We start from the raw sequence: 15,690 nt of genomic DNA, 5'->3' as shown, positions 1-15,690 counted from the left end.
AGGAAAGGAAAGGAAAGGAAAGGAAAGGAAAGGAAGAGGCATGATAATGGAAATGAAACTTTACATAATCATAAAGCAAAGAAGATGTAAGGTCAATCCTATTAAAAATTGTATACCTTTAATAATTATGCTTTTAAAAGTGTTATTACATATATTTGACCATGAAGTTCATAGTTTAGTAGTATACTACTACTAAAAAGTGTATTAAAATTGTTACAAAATACAAAAATTAGCCGGGCATGGTGGCAGGTGCCTGCAATCCCAGCTACTCAAGAGGCTGAGGCAGGAGAATCTCATCTCTTGAACCCGGGAGGTGGAGGTTGCAGCGAGCCCATATTACGCTACTGCACTCCAGCCTGGGCGACACAGCAAGAGTCGGTATGAAAAAAAAATTATGCAACAGACCTTTAGAATTTTTACATTTTGCAAAAGTCGAACTCAAAACTCAAACCCATTAACCAAGAACTTCCCCTTTTACCCCCTACCCCAGTTGTTGACAAACACCATTCTACTTTCAATTTTTATTAGTTTGACTGCTGTAACTAAGCGAGTTATAGAGAAGTGCCACACTCTGAGACAAGTTAAAGAGTCTTTCATTAGCCGGCAACTGAGAGGCAGCTAATGCCCAAAATTCTCTTGGACCTGAGGAAGGGGCTAGTTTTGTTTTTATACCATGGTCTAAACAGGGAAGGGGGATTTTAGCTGAAGCAATTTTTGCAGAAGCAGAACTGGCAAAAAGTTAAAAAATTAATTGGTTAAAAATGCAGTTACAAAAAAACAAACAGTTCAGGTGCAGGGGCTTAAACTATCACAAAGAGGTAAGTGTAGGGGTTTTGGGTGCCGTCCACCTAGTGCGTCCCCAGAAGCTGCTGGTGCAGCTCGCCTCAATATCTTATCAGCAGGTGCGTTCCTGGACGTGCTTTGAGTCAGTTTTACACTAGCTATGCCTGGAGGGAGGTGAAAGGGGTTACAAGTGAAGAAACTAAAATGGAGTCTGTCCGGCTCTCTCTCTGCTAGGAGAGAGCCACTCAATTTAAAACAAGGTAAGGTATCACATTCCTTACTTATGTTTTGGGGAATGAAATCTTTGATTCTTCAGTTATAGCAAGGAGGTTGTACTAGGTTCTGAGATACATAAGTTTGACAGAAGTTATGCACTGTTTTACAAAGTTAAGGCACAATTTAATATACAAGGCCTGAAGATTAAACTTAAGAGGAGGAGAAGGGGTCTTGCCAATCTAATAACTAGTTAGCCATGGATTCTACTTGAACATGCTTTGATACTAGGGGGTTACTTTCTCATTCTTGTTGGTGTCTATTTAGATTTTCTTGAACTCTTTGGAAGGTATCTTTTAGGACTCCAGACTGGTTGGCATAGAAACAGCAACTCTCTCCTAGGGCTGCACATAATCTTCCTTGGGAGAGAAATAGTAGATATAAGCCTCAGCGGTTTTGAAGAACTACTTCAGCTAGAGACTTTTCCTGGGTATGTAGCGTATTTATGGCTGACTGGAGGTTGCTTAAATCAGCATCTACTTGCTGAGACAGGGACAATAGTCTAGTCTTTCCTTTAACTAGGGCAGCCGTGCCAATGGCTGCTGACCGAGCTATGCTAAGGTCAGCATAGCTAAGACATACCCCTCTATGCCGGCTAGGATGGGTACTAGGAGTGGGCCAGCTTGGCGAAACCTGGAATGCAATTCAGTGAGAGCAGTAAGAAGTTGCCTTTCTGGCCTGCTCTACACATAGACTTGGGGGAGTACACACAGGAGAGCTCCAGGTTTAGTCCTATTGATGCAGTGAGTGAGGCCTGAAGTACAAGCCAACCAGGTATTGTTAGGTGCCTGGTAGGAAACTGATGCGTTTAAGGAAGTAAGTAGAGGTTGATTACAGGTGGCCTGAAAGGGAGATGCAGATAAGTTATACCTGTTGCTAATTAGGCAGGAGGGGTTCCTCAACACATCTCCTAGTGTGAGGGCATGGGGTGGTGTATGACAAGAGAGAGAGTTAACCTTGAACATGGCCTCTACTCTTAAACTAACATAATATGGGGGTTCTGCTTTTAGGCAGAACTAATAATCTCGGACTAGTTTAGGTTGGGTGAGAGGAAGAAGGTGATGCACTTTGTCCAGATTGGACATCAGGTTGGGTTGGAGATGTTGTCATTGTAATTGGGATTTTGGAACTAGGAGTGGTGGGACAGTTAAATTGACCTTGTCTGGGTGTGTTTAGAACATAGGGTGGCCTAAATCAGTTAGAGGTCTGATTGACTTAGGAGGGCTTCATGGGACTAGGACTTTTTTCTGAATGGGGAACATAGTTCTAACATTAAATCCTGAGATGTAAAGTCTTAATCCTTATGACATGCCATAGTACTATTGAGCTGAATTACGGTTACGGACAGTTATAGTAAGAGGGCTGCAGTTCCTTAGAGTACATGGTCGAGGATGGGAACTGCGAGTTATGGAGAGGATTGAGCACCAGGTTGATCCTCCAGAGTAAGTGCCCAGGGTTACACACGACTAGTGAGGGCAGAAAAACTGATAGGAATCTCGACAACTAGAGTCAGGGTGATTTCTAGGACAAAGGTAAAAATCAGTGCTCTGGAGTTTTTTTTTCTGCACCTTTAGAGCTCCTGCATCTAGTCCGGCTTCCTGTGTGTCCGAATCCTGCAGCCAGGTCAACGTTCCCTGCTCCTGTGGCTGGCAGATTGCATTGCTTTCCATGGGTATGGGCAGGCTCTGGGAATAAAACATATTAATCAACTGCAAAAGAGACTTCTTTGGAGGCTCCTGCCTTCCAAGTAGTGTTTGCAAATACACGTCCTGTCGTGAAAGAAGTAAGGAGAAAAGAGTAGGATGGAGCAGAGGACGTGATAGGTGGAAACAAACAAAAGAAGTAAACAAAAAGAATTAATTTGATGGCTTCGCCGACTTAGGTGCAGTTTTAAGAGGCTTGGCCTAGGCTTGAGGATCTATGTTTCTTGCTGGGCTTTGCTGGCTTTTTGATGCGAGGGTGATGAATCTAAGCAGGAATGCCATCTACCTTTAGAGCTGAAGGCGTGGTGAGGATAACAGCATGAGGTCCTTTCTAGGCAGGAATGAGTCCTTCTTTCTGGAAATTTTTAACATACACCAGGTCACTTGGCTGGAAAGAGTGGCAGGGTCCTGTCTGGTCAGGAACTGGATTTGGGTGTGCTCCCTGGACAAGCGGCTGGATGATGTCTTGTACTTGTTGGAGAGACCGCAAGTACTGTAATAAATTCACTTGAGAGATTTCTGCTAAATGGGTGTCTTCTAACCTACGCAGGATAGGTGGAGCCCTTCTCTACATAATTTCAAAAGGTGTAAACCTGGCTCGGTAAGGGGTGCATCTTACTTTAAGAAGGGCTAAAGGAAGTAGTCTCACCTAATTCTAACTGGTTTCTAGAATTAATTTTGTAAGAGTATTTTTTAGGGTGCAGTTCATGCGTTCTACTTGTCCAGAGCTCTGGGGTTGGTAGGCCCAATGGAGCTTCTATTTGATGTTTAATGCATTGCTGACTGACTGAACTATGGATGAGGTGAAGGCTGGCTTATTACCAGACCTTATGACACAGGCAGCCTGTGTCTTGGGACGATTTCATTTAGTAAAAGTTTAGCTACTCTAGTGGCAGTTTCGTTTCTGGTGGCAAATGCCTCAGTCTACCTGGAAAAGGTGTCTATTACACCAGGAGGTACTTATACTTTGCCTGGTGTGGTTTTATCTCTGTAAAGTCAATTTTCTACCTTTCTCCTGGTGAGTCTCTGCAGAGACGGTGGCCTGGGTTGGGTTTGGGACCTTGCTTGGAGTTTAGTTGAGCACAAGCTGTACACTGGAGAGCTGCTTGGTTAGCTAAATCCTGAGGGTGGGAGATCTTGAAACGGTTCCTTAGTAGCTGGGTGAATTTTACTCCTCCTAAATGGGTGGTAGAATGTAGACGATTGATTAGAGTTTTTCCGAGGGCTCCAGGTATGAAGACTCTGGAAACAGTAAGAATCTATCAACCTTCTTCATTTGTGTTAGATCTGAAGCCTGTTTGTCTTCTTCTGTGGAGTATTTTGGGTGATTTGGCAAGTTGGGTTGTGGAAAAGACATGGCAGGCCATAGGACTAAGGGTACGACTGGGAGCTGAGTGGCTTCTCAGGGTGCAGAGTCTGCTCTTTGCTTACCACAGGCAATGGCTCTGTCTTCTCTTTGATATCTTTTGCAGTGAATGACAGCCACCTGATGGGGAAGCCAGACAGTTTCACGCAGGGATAAAATTTCTTCTATGTTTTTAATAGTCTTTCTTGCTGAGATGAGTAGCCTACACTCTTGATAAATGACTCTATGTGCATGTACAGTAGCAAAGGCATACCTGCTGTCAGTGTAAATGTTAATACGTTTGTCTTTACTTTATTGGAGAGCTTGAGCGAGGGTGAGCGATCAATTCAGCCTTCTGGGCTGAAGTATTTGTTGGTGATGCCTGGGCTTATAGCACATCAGACTCTATGGTAATGGCCGCACCAGCCTTCCATACTCCTTGTTCAAGGAAGCCGCTACTGTCTGTAAATAAGGTGGCGTCCACCTTCTTTAGGGGCAAATCTTGGAGATCAGATCGGCCAGTTTCCAAAGTTTCTAACAGTTCTTGGCAATCATGGACAGGTGTAGCGAAGTCTGGATCAGGAAGTAAAGTAGTTGGATTTAAACACCTTGTGGGAGGGAAAGTCAAACGAGGCTGATCTAACAGTAAACTCTGATACTGCAGGATGCGAGAATTAGACATCTATTTGCCAGAAGCACTTTGTAGCAAGGTCACTACGGCATGTGGAGCTGTAAGGGCTAAATTTTGGCCTAGAGTCAATGTATCAGCCTCTTGGACCAGGCTTGCGGTTGCTGCTGTGGCTTGCAGACAGCTTGGCCATCCAGAGGCCACAGGGCCTCTTAGACAAATAGGCTACTGGGCATCTGCAGGGTCTTAAAGTCTGAGTGAGCAACCCTTTAGCAACTCCTTGGCTTTTATGAATAAAAAGGTGAAATGATTTTGAGATATTAGGGAGGGCTAGAGTGGGGGCCTCAGTTAGTGCCTTTTTCAGGTTTTGGAAAGCCTGTTCTACAGTGTCAGTCTAAACTAGTGGGCCATTCCTTCTGGTAGTGGTGTACAGGGGTTTAGCAATTTCTGTGAACCTTAATATCTACAGGAAACAGTATCCTATGGACCCCAGGAATTCACGTACCTGTCTTTTGGTGGTGGGAGTGGGGATTCATAGGATGGCTTCCTTACGAGCACTGGTGAGTGCCTGTTTTCCTCTGTTTATTTTATATCTTAGGTAGGAGGCTCTGGGAAGACAAAGCTGGGCTTTTTTTGGCTGAGACTCCATACCTGAGTTCCTGAAGAAGGTAAAGTAGGTCTTTGGTATGTTGCAGGCAGCTGTCAGTAGTTTCAGTAGCTAATAAAAGATCATCTACATATTGAAGAAGAGGACAATTAGGGTGTTTGTCTCAAAATAGTACAAGAGCTTGTTGGAGGGCTTCCTTAAAAAGGGTGGGGGAATTTTTAACACTTTGAGGTAACTGAGTCCAGGTCAATTGGGTGGTGTCTTCTGAGCCAGGATCTGTCCATTCAATGGCAAATATAGGTTGACTTTTGGGGGCTAGAGGAATAGCAAAGAAAGCATCTTTTAAATTAAGGACAGTGTACACTGTGTGTTCTGGTGGGAGCAGGCTGAGTAAAGTATAACGGTTAGGGACTGTTGGGTAGACAGTGACTGTCCATGTGTTAACTTCCTTTAAGGTCAGTAGTCATTTTTTCTGGGTTTTTGGACTGGCAAAAATGGAGTATTCCAGGCAGACTGACATGGTGTAAGTATGCCAGCCTGTAACAGTCACTGAATATGGAGATTGATTCCTTTCTTAGCCTGCTGACTCATAGGATATTGCTTTACCTGGACTGGCAAGGCATTGGCCAGGAGTTCTACTGCTACTGGCAGATGGTGCATAGCCAGTCCCAGGGGATTTGACTCAGCCTAGACTCGAGGAAAGAGAGTCTGTAAGTCCAGTAGGAGAGGATTAGTTTTATTTTCTGGCAGTTGTGGAGGTGAAACTAAGAGATATTCTTCTGACAGAGGGGTGGTTAGCAGGATCTGGGCAGTGGGCGGTGTTGTGTCTCCTAGCATGAGGTGAGCGTTGGGCTGAGAAGGAAACAGATGCCTGCAGCTTGTGGAGCAGGTCTCATCTTAGCAGGAGAAGGGACACTCTGGGACCACGAAGAATGAGTAGGTTACTCTTTACTGTCTTAAACTCCTCTCTCATGAGTGGGTGACAGAATATTCTTGAATAACTCAACTAGCATTCTGTACAGCCACTTTCTTACTAGAGACATTGCCTAGGGACATCTGCAGTATTATGTGTTCTACCTGGTGTAAGAAGCATATGGGCTGGCGCCCTACTGTGATGGCCACCATGGGCTCCCGGGTGCTAAGTGGAAAGGAGCCCTAGCCCTGTCACTTATCAGATTCCTCTGCAGCGGGGAGGGCGAGGACTTTTTTCTCTTCTGATTTTTCCTCTGGCCTAAATAGGCATTACTTTTTCCAGTGTCTTATCTGCTTGCAATAAGTACATTGGTTTTTCTCCAGGGGAGCCCGCTCCTCTTTCTGGCCTTTTTGATGGGGACCCAGGGTTCCTTGACCATTTTTCTGTGACAGGGGCCTTTCCTTCTTGACTTCCTGAATGGCAACCAGTATGATTTTTGCCTGTATTTTTGATGCTTTGTCAGCGGCCTTTTCAGCTGCCTGAGCTGCTGCTTTCTGCTTTTCAAACTCTTGGTGGTCAAAAACCTTTTGGGCTATCTTTAAAAGCTGACCGATGTCCATCTTGGCAAATCCCTCTAGCTTTTGTAATTTTCTTTTAATGTTGGGGGCTGCCTGAGCCACAAATGCCAAATTAAGAGCATGGCTATTTTTGGGAGCTATAGGGTCAAAAGGGGTGTAAGTCTGATAGGCCTCCTGGAGGCATTCTAAAAACGCTCCTGGTGGTGACTCGTCAGGCCCCTGGACAACTTCAGTTGTCTTAGACAAATTTATAGGTTTTCAAGCGACTCCTTTGATACCTACAAGGAGATATCACTGAAAATCATCTAAAGCTCTCCTTCCACCCAAGGAATTTGGGTCCTAATTAGGCCGGGTGGAGGGAAAAGCCTCTTCAATTTGGTCTCGGGTTTCCTCTTCTGGCCTACTAGCTGTTATAAGGTAATACTTTCTGGCCTCCCTTCGGATAGCTCCCTCTGTTCAGAGGTGAGGAGGTAAAAGGAGTTGCTGACAGTCATCCAAGGTGGAGCGGTGAGTCCGGAGCACGGACTCCATTAGTGAAGTCAAAACCTGGGGATTTTCAGAAAAGAGGGGATTATGAGCCTTCCAGTTGTACAGGTCAGAGGTAGAGAAAGGGACATAAACTAAGAAGGGAGCTGAGCGCTCATCACCCGGAGGGATTTGAACCTCTCTCAGTGGGAGGAGGGGGTGGCTACCTCCTCCTGCCTCTACAGCAATCAGGAGGCTATGGGCAGAGAGCTCACTGGAGATGTAGTCAAGGAAACAAGGGAAGAAGCCAGGGGAGCAAGAGGGTTATAGGGCGGTGGAACTGGGAGAGGAAAACTTTCCTCTTCTTCAGAAGGAGGCAGTACAGGAGGAGCCGAGGGGACTGAGGGTCGGGGAAAAAATACAGAGCGGCTCAAGGGACCTTGGAAGTGGGATCATGAATGGCACATGAACGGAGTGAGGGAGGAGGGCTCCGGAGCAAATCTTGCCATTGATCAATGTAGGGAAACTGATCGGGGTGACCAGGGCTTCCAGTAATGACCTGCCTGAACAGCTGTGGGGTTAAATGACCTTTCTGGGGGCCACCTGGTTCCACACTGTGGCCATTCTACTTCAGAGTGTCCAGAGTTTGCCTTTTTTCAGGCAAACTCCATAATCCTCTGAGAAGCCTATAGAGAAATTCTACAACATACACTGGAGAGGACTCCACTCTTTACAGGGCCAGGAAGAGAAGCTTCCTATTTTAGAGGCAGTTTAACAAGGGTGAACAGAGATATTAAACCTGGCATGGACAGAAAGATTCACAACTTGGGGGGCTGGCATATCAGAAGAACAGAAATACAACCAGAAAGAGCAGGAAAACCACCACAGCTAATACTTCTTGCCACATGAAGTTGGTTTTCTTAAGCTTCAAGATTTAGGGAGGAGGAGTAGCGGCCGACCCAAGGCCTCTGGCCGGCTGGACCTAGATGACCTCCCTCCTTCCCTTGAGCTATACCCAAAGTATTTTTGGTGTCTGCGTGATTCAAAGGCAAAAAGTTCAAACTCAGCCTTTTCTTTCAAGGATTTTAGGAGGGAGAGCAGGGCTAAAGTTTGGAGGCTCTGGACTTGCTGTGACACAGGAAAACGAGATGTGCCGGGTAAGGGATAAGGATGAGGAGGAAAAGGGACCACTCGGATCTCTCCTAAGGTAGGAGAGTAGCCATGGGGAAACAGAATAGGAGTCCAGAGGGAGAAAAGGAGTAGGAGCCTAGGCTTCTCTGCACAGTCTTCTATTCAAAGGCAGGGGAAACGTTATAGGATGACAGAAAAGGTGGGCAAGGAGGTCTGCAGCATGGCTATTTTGGACCTATCACTGATCTAATGTGGAGGCAGTCCAGTTACTAGGGCATGGGATGTGGCAATCTAAATTCCAGCAGCCTTTATGGTGCCAGAAGTTCTAAATGGGTGAGTATTTCCCACTCCTTCCCGTAACAGCACTTGATTTCTTTCTGACAAAAAAGGCAGGACTGGGACGGCCAGCCCAAATGACTGATGAGAAATTTGACCTCCTGTGGTAGAGAATCAGTACTGAGGACCTTGAAGAAGTTCTTTCCCAGTCACCTTGGGCAGTATCGGTGACCTGACATATGAAACTTAGACACTAAATGAGATGATAGACACCGAGCAGGACAATCTACGTAAAACAAACAATAGACCTTAGGGTATATAAACAATTATGGCAGTTTTTATTAGACAGACAAGGGAGGGGGAGTCCCGTGATGGGATCAGTCAGGTGCCCGCCTGGCCGCTCCCCCTGAGGGGACTCAGGCTCCTCTTAGCACTGGCAGGCTGGTATAAACCCCCGGCTCGGATCGAGCTATGCCTGATGCTGCCTTAAGCCTTATGAGGTCACCACGGAACAGCAGGCCAGGGCCCACTCAAACTCCGTAGCTTTCACCATGGAGCTACAAACTGGAAGTTCAAGCACAAGCCCTTGACTTCATCATCCACTCACCATTCACACAGAGTTTATAACAGTTAATGAATTTAACTAATGAGATAAACAATCTTTACAATGAGATATATAAAAAATGAATTATAGAAGAGACAGACTTCAGAATATTTTATGCCAACAGATTGAAATAATAAATGTTAGTTAAAGTGTCATGTTATCCAAAGCAATCTGTAGATTTGATAAACTCCCTATCAAATTTCCAGTGACATTTTCTTCACGATAATGGAAAATACAATTCTAAAATGTATATGAAACTACAATAAACTTTGAACAGACAATACAATCTTGAGAATTTACATTTAACAGAGTTTAATTGAGCAAAAAACGATTTTCAAATTAGGCATCCTCTAAATTCAGAGTAGGCTTAGCGACACTCCAGCACAGACACGTAGTACAAAATGACTTATGGACAGAAAAACCAAAATGACATACAGAAAATGGAATTAAGGTACAGAAACACCCAGATTAATTACACCTTGAGACTCACTTTATTTGAATATGGTTTGAATAGTTGAAATCCTCATATTGGCAAAAACATAGTGGTTGGTGCTGTCACGCGAGTCCGTGTGAAGAGAGTCCACCAATAGGCTTTGTGTTAGCAACAAGGCTGTTTATTTCTCTTGTGTGCAAGTGGGCTGAGTCTGAAAAGAGAGTCAGCAAAGGGAGATGGGATGGGGCAGTTTTATAGGATTTGGGTAGGTAGTGGAAAATTACAGTTAAAGGTTGTTATCCTTTGTGAGTGGGGACGGGGTCACAAGGTGCAGGGTTGGGAGATCATGAGACTCATTGTCCAGGGGAGGAATGTCACAAGGTTGACTGATTAGTTGGGGTGGGGCAGGAACAAATCACAATGGTGGAATGTCATCTTTTATGGTTCTTCAGTTGCTCCAGGCCACCTAGATATATACATGCAGGTCACAGAGGTTATGGTGGCTTAGCTTGGACTCAGGGGCCTGACATTCCTGTCTTCTTATATTAATAAGAAAAACAGAAAAAAATAGTGGTAAAGTGTTGGGGCAGTGAAAATTTTGGGGGTTGGTATGGAGAGATTATTGGTGATGTTTCTCATGGCTACTTTGAGCGAGATTAGGGGCAGCCTGGGAACCTAGAGTGGGAGAGATTAAACTGAAGAAGATTTTTGGGGTAAGAGGTGATATTTTGGGGTTGTTAGAAGGAGCAATTGTCATACAGAATGATTGATGATGGCCTTGATGTCATTTTGTATGAATTGAGGAACTAAATGGAAGACACAAGGTGCAAATAAGAGAAGGAGAAAAATAGGTATTGAAGGACTGAGAATTGGAAGGACCCAGAATATCCAATTAGAGAGTGCCCAAGGGGGTTCAGCATAATTATTTGCTTGGTTGGTGAGTTTTGGGGCTCTATCCTTCAGTTTTTTTTTTATGTTGTTATATACCAGGCCAGATTAATTAAGGTAAAAATAACATTCTTCATTTAAAAATATACAAAGTCCCCTTTTCTAGCAGTGAGTAAATCAAGGCCTTGGTGGCTTTGGAGGAAACAGAAATGCTAAGCCAGCAATTGTTTGTTAAAGAAGGATTAGAGAGGGCTCAGAGAGAGTGAGAGAGATTGATAGTGTGGTGGAGATAGCTGGAGAGAGGTAGAGGGTGGCATAAGAATGGGAACAAGAATAAGAGTGAGTATAAAAGTAAAGAATAGGACTTTATGAGGGTGAGAGTATTGGAGGGTGCCCTGTTAGCAAAGATTATCCACTCTAAGAGGGAGTCAAAAGTGGTGGATTAGGGAGAGCACCAGGTGATAACTGCTACGATGGTTTGGAGGAAAAGTGTAAACTGGCACTGTAAACAGGGGCAGGGCATCTAAGACTAGTTGAGAATGGTGAATAGGAGTATGACTAGACAGAAGATAGCAGGGATGACAAGTTTTTGGGGTGCAGTCCAAGTTGGGGAAGTGACTGTGTAAACCCCATTGTAAACAGTTAAAGTAAGGAAGAAGAGACCTAATAAAAATGAAAGCATGTATTAGGTTTATAAGGATTACTATTATCCTTTAGGAATGCGGGTGAGTTTAAGGGAAGTAGGGGTGAGTACTTGCAACTTCCAGGAGGAAGAGGAGAGACCGTCTGTCTGACGGTCACAGCTTTATTCTGGAGCGGTGAATCTAATGGGGGAGGGTCCTGCAGATGGATGGCAGTTGGGGTACTATAGATGATTAAGTAGGGTCTGGTCCGTTGAGGCTGTAGAGTTTGAAGGGTCAGACTCTTAACAAGAACTGATCATCCAGCTAGGGTGTCTTCACATGGCTGGGTATCTGGAGTAGGCAAGAGAAGACTAGCAGCCTGGAAAATTTCCTGTCTGGCCTGCTGGAGGACTGGAAGATAGTAGCCTAGAGGGCTGGTGTCCAGGATGAGGTTGGGGCAGAGCAAGAAAGTGTGTCCATATAAGAGTTCAAATGGACTGTACCTTTAGCATCTCAAGGACAGGCTGTAATTCTGAGAAGGGCAAGAGATAAAAGTTCTGTCCAGTCCTTTTTAAGTTGGTGGCTGAGCTTGGTGAGGTCTTTAAAAGCCCATTAGTCCTTTCTACCTTTCCTGAGGATTGAGGATGGTAAGAGGTATGAAGGTTCCACTGAATACCAAGAGCCTGAAAAACTGCTAGGATGATTTAACTAATAAAGGCTGGTTCCTTATCAGACTGTTTAGAGGTGAGAAGGCCAAACTGAGTAATTATGTCTGACAGAAGGGAAGAAAGGACCGCAGTGGCCTTCTCAGACCCTGTGGGAAAGGTCTCTACCCATCCAGTGAAAGTATCTACCCAGACCAAGAGGTATTTTAGTTTCCTGACTTGGGACATGTGAGTAAAGTTAATTTGCCAGTCCTGGGTAGGGGCAAATCCCTGAGCTTGATGTGTAGGGAAGGGAGGAGGTCTGAAAAATCCCTGAGGAGTAGCAGAATAGCAGATGGAACACTGAGAAGTGATTTCCTTGAAGATAGATTTCCACAATGGAAAGGAAATGAGAGAATCTAAGAGATGTGCTAGTGGCTTGTAACCTACATGGAAGAGGTTATGAAATGATGACAGAAGGCCAGGTGTGGTGGCTCATGCCTGTAATCGTAGCACTTTGGGAGGCTGAGGTGGGTGGATCACAAAGTCAGGAGATTGAGACCATCCTGGTTAACATGGTGAAACCCCGTCTCTACTAAAAATACAAAAAAGTAGTCAGACACAGTAGTGGCCACTTGTAGTCCCAGCTACTCTGGAGTCTGAGGCAGGAGAATGGCATGAACCTGGGAGGTGGAGCTTGCAGTGAGCCGACATCGCACCACTGCACTCCAGCTTGGGTGACAGAGCAAGACTAAATCTCAAAAAAAAAAAAAAAAAAAGAAAAAAAAAAGAAAAGAAATAGAATGGACCTGTGAGGCTAGAAGGAGATATTTTCCTTGGTCCAAGAACCATTTGCCTTGAGTGGGGAAGGATGGATAGGTGGAAACTTCAGTGGGAGAGCAATGACTGATGAGAAGGAGAAAAACTAGCCATGAGGACAGAAGTAGGAATACTGGCTGCTTCTTTAGCTGTCTTATCAGCATAATTGTTGCATCTTTGAGAAACATGCTTTCTTTGAGACCCAGAACACAATAATGGGTTGTGGAGGGAGGTATTGAGGATAGGAGAATATATGGGTTTGGCACCATGAGGTGGATAGGCAAGACAATTTGGTTGATAAGGCAAAGATTCTGGACAGACTTTAATCCCTTCAAAATCTGTTGAGGGATGGGATACTGGTGTTGAGCAGGATAAGGGTGATTAGGTTTTAATGGGATAGTCATGTGTGTGTGATTCGTTGCCAGGGAGGGATTAGAGGTGTCCTATACTTGTGGGTTAAGGTAGGGGGTATACAAGAGGAAGACATGAAGGAGGCTTTGGGTTGGGGAGAAGAGCAGCAATATGTGGCTGCAGTCCAGGAATAGTCAGGGTAGCAGATAATTTTGTTAAAACGTCTTGCCCTAATAAGGGAACTGGGCAGGTGGGGTTAACTAAAAAGGAGTGCATAAAAGAATGTTGTCTGGGGTGCATGCCCAAGATGGTCAAATAGGAACAGCTCCAGGCTTCAACTCCCAGCGTAAGCGACACAGAAGATGGGTGATTTCTGCATTTTCAACTGAGGTACTGGGTTCATCTCACTGGGGCGTGTCGGACAGTTGGTGCTGGTCTGCGGGTGCAACCCGACCAGCAAGAGTTGAAGCAGGGCGAGGCATCGCCTCACCTGGGAAGTGCAAGGGGGAAGGGAATTCCTTTTCCTAGCCAAAGGAAATTGAGACACACAACACCTGGAAAATCGGGTGACTCCCAGCCTAATACTGTGCTTTACCAAGGGTCTTAGCAAATGGCACACCAGGAGATTATATCCCACACCTGACCCAGAGGGTCCCATGCTCACGGAGCCTCCCTCATTGCTAGCACAGCAGTCCAAGATCTAACTGCAAGGCAGCAGTGAGCCTGGGGGAGGGGCACCTGCCATTGCTGAGGCTTAAGTAGGTAAACAAAGCTGCTAGGAAGCTCAAATTGGGTGGAGCCCACCACAGCTCAAGGAGGTGCCTACCTCTGTAGACTTCACCTCTAGGGACAGGGCATCGCTAAACAAAAAGCAGCAGAAACCTTGGCAGATGTAAATGTCCCTGTCTGACAGCTTTGAAGAGAGCAGTGAATCTCCCAGCACGGAGGTTGAATCTGAGAACGGACAGACTGCCTACTCAAGTGGGTCCCTGACCCCTGAGTAGCCTAATTGGGAGACATCCCCTACTAGGTGCAGATCAACACCTCACACCTCACACAGTTGGGTACACCCCTGAGACGAACCTTCCAGAGCAAGAATCAGACAGCAACACTCACTGTTCAGCAATATTGTATCTTCTGCAGCCTCTGCTGCTGATATCCAGGCAAACAGGGTCTGGAGTGGACCTCAAGCAAACTCCAGCAGACCTGCAGTTGAGGGTCCTGACTGTTAGAAGGAAAACTAACAAACAGAAAGGACACCCACACCAAAACCCCATCAGTATGTCACCATCATCAAAGACCAAAGGCAGACAAAACCACAAAGATGGGGAAAAAGCAGTGCAGAAAAGCTGGAAATTCAAAAAATCAGAGCACATCACCCCCTCCAAAGGAATGCAGCTCATTGCCAGCAACAGAATAAAGCTGGACAGAGAATGACTTTGATGAGTTGAGAGATGAAGGCTTCAGTCAATCAAACTTCTCAGAGCTAAAGGGAGAACTATGTAACCAGCTAAAATAAATTGAAAACCTTGAAAAAATATGTGATAAATGGCTAACTAGAATAACCAATGTAGAGAAGTCCTTAAAAGAAGTGATAGAGATGAAAACCATAACACAAGAACTATGTGACAAATGCACAAGCTTCAGTAAGTGACTTGATTAACTGGAAGAAAGAGTATCAGAGATTGAAGATCAAATGAATGAAATGAAGTGAGAAGAGAAGTGTAGAGAAAAAAGAGTAAAGAGAAATGAACAAAGCCTCCAAGAAATATGGGATTATGTGAAAAGACCAAATCTACATCTGATTGGTGTGCCTGAAAGTGACAGGGAAAATGGAACCAAGTTGGAAAACACTCTGCAGGATAACATGCAGGAGAACTTCCCCAAACTAGTAAGGCAGGCCAACACTGAAATTCAGGAAATACAGTGAATGACACAAAGATACTCCTCGAGAAGAGTAACTCCAAGACACATAATTGTCAGATTCACCAAAGTTGAAATGAAGGAAAAAATGTTAAGGGCAGACAGAGAGAAAGGTCGGGTTACTGACAAAGGGAAGCTCATCAGACTAACATCAGATCTCTTGGCAGAAACTCTACAAGCCAGAAGAAATTCAGGGCCAATACTCAACATTCTTAAAGAAAAGAATTTTCAACCAAGAATTTCGTATCTAGCCAAACTAAGTTACATGAGTGAAGGAGAAATAAAATCCTTTACAGACAAGCAAATGCTTAGAGATTTTGTCACCACCAGGCCTGTCCTACAAGAGATCCTGAAGGAAACACTAAACATGGAAAGGAACAACCGGTACCAGCCATTGCAAAAACATGCCAAAATGTAAAGACCATGGATGCTAGGAAGAAACTGCATCAACTAATGAGCAAAATAACCAGCTAATATCATAATGACAGAATCAAGTTCACGCATAACGGTATGAACCTTAAATGTAAATGGACTAAATGGTCCAATTAAAAGACACAGACTGGCAAACTGGATAAAGAGTCAAGACCCATCAGTTTGCTGTATTCAGGAGACCCATTTCACATGCAGAGACACACATAGGCTCAAAATAAAGGGATGGAGGAAGATCAACCAAGCAAATGGAAAACAACAAAAAAAGCAGGGG

This window comes from Colobus angolensis, unplaced genomic scaffold (assembly GCF_000951035.1).
Source record: "Colobus angolensis palliatus isolate OR3802 unplaced genomic scaffold, Cang.pa_1.0 Scaffold365, whole genome shotgun sequence".
NCBI lineage: Eukaryota > Metazoa > Chordata > Mammalia > Primates > Cercopithecidae > Colobus > Colobus angolensis.
Note: the sequence above shows the minus strand (reverse complement) of the source record.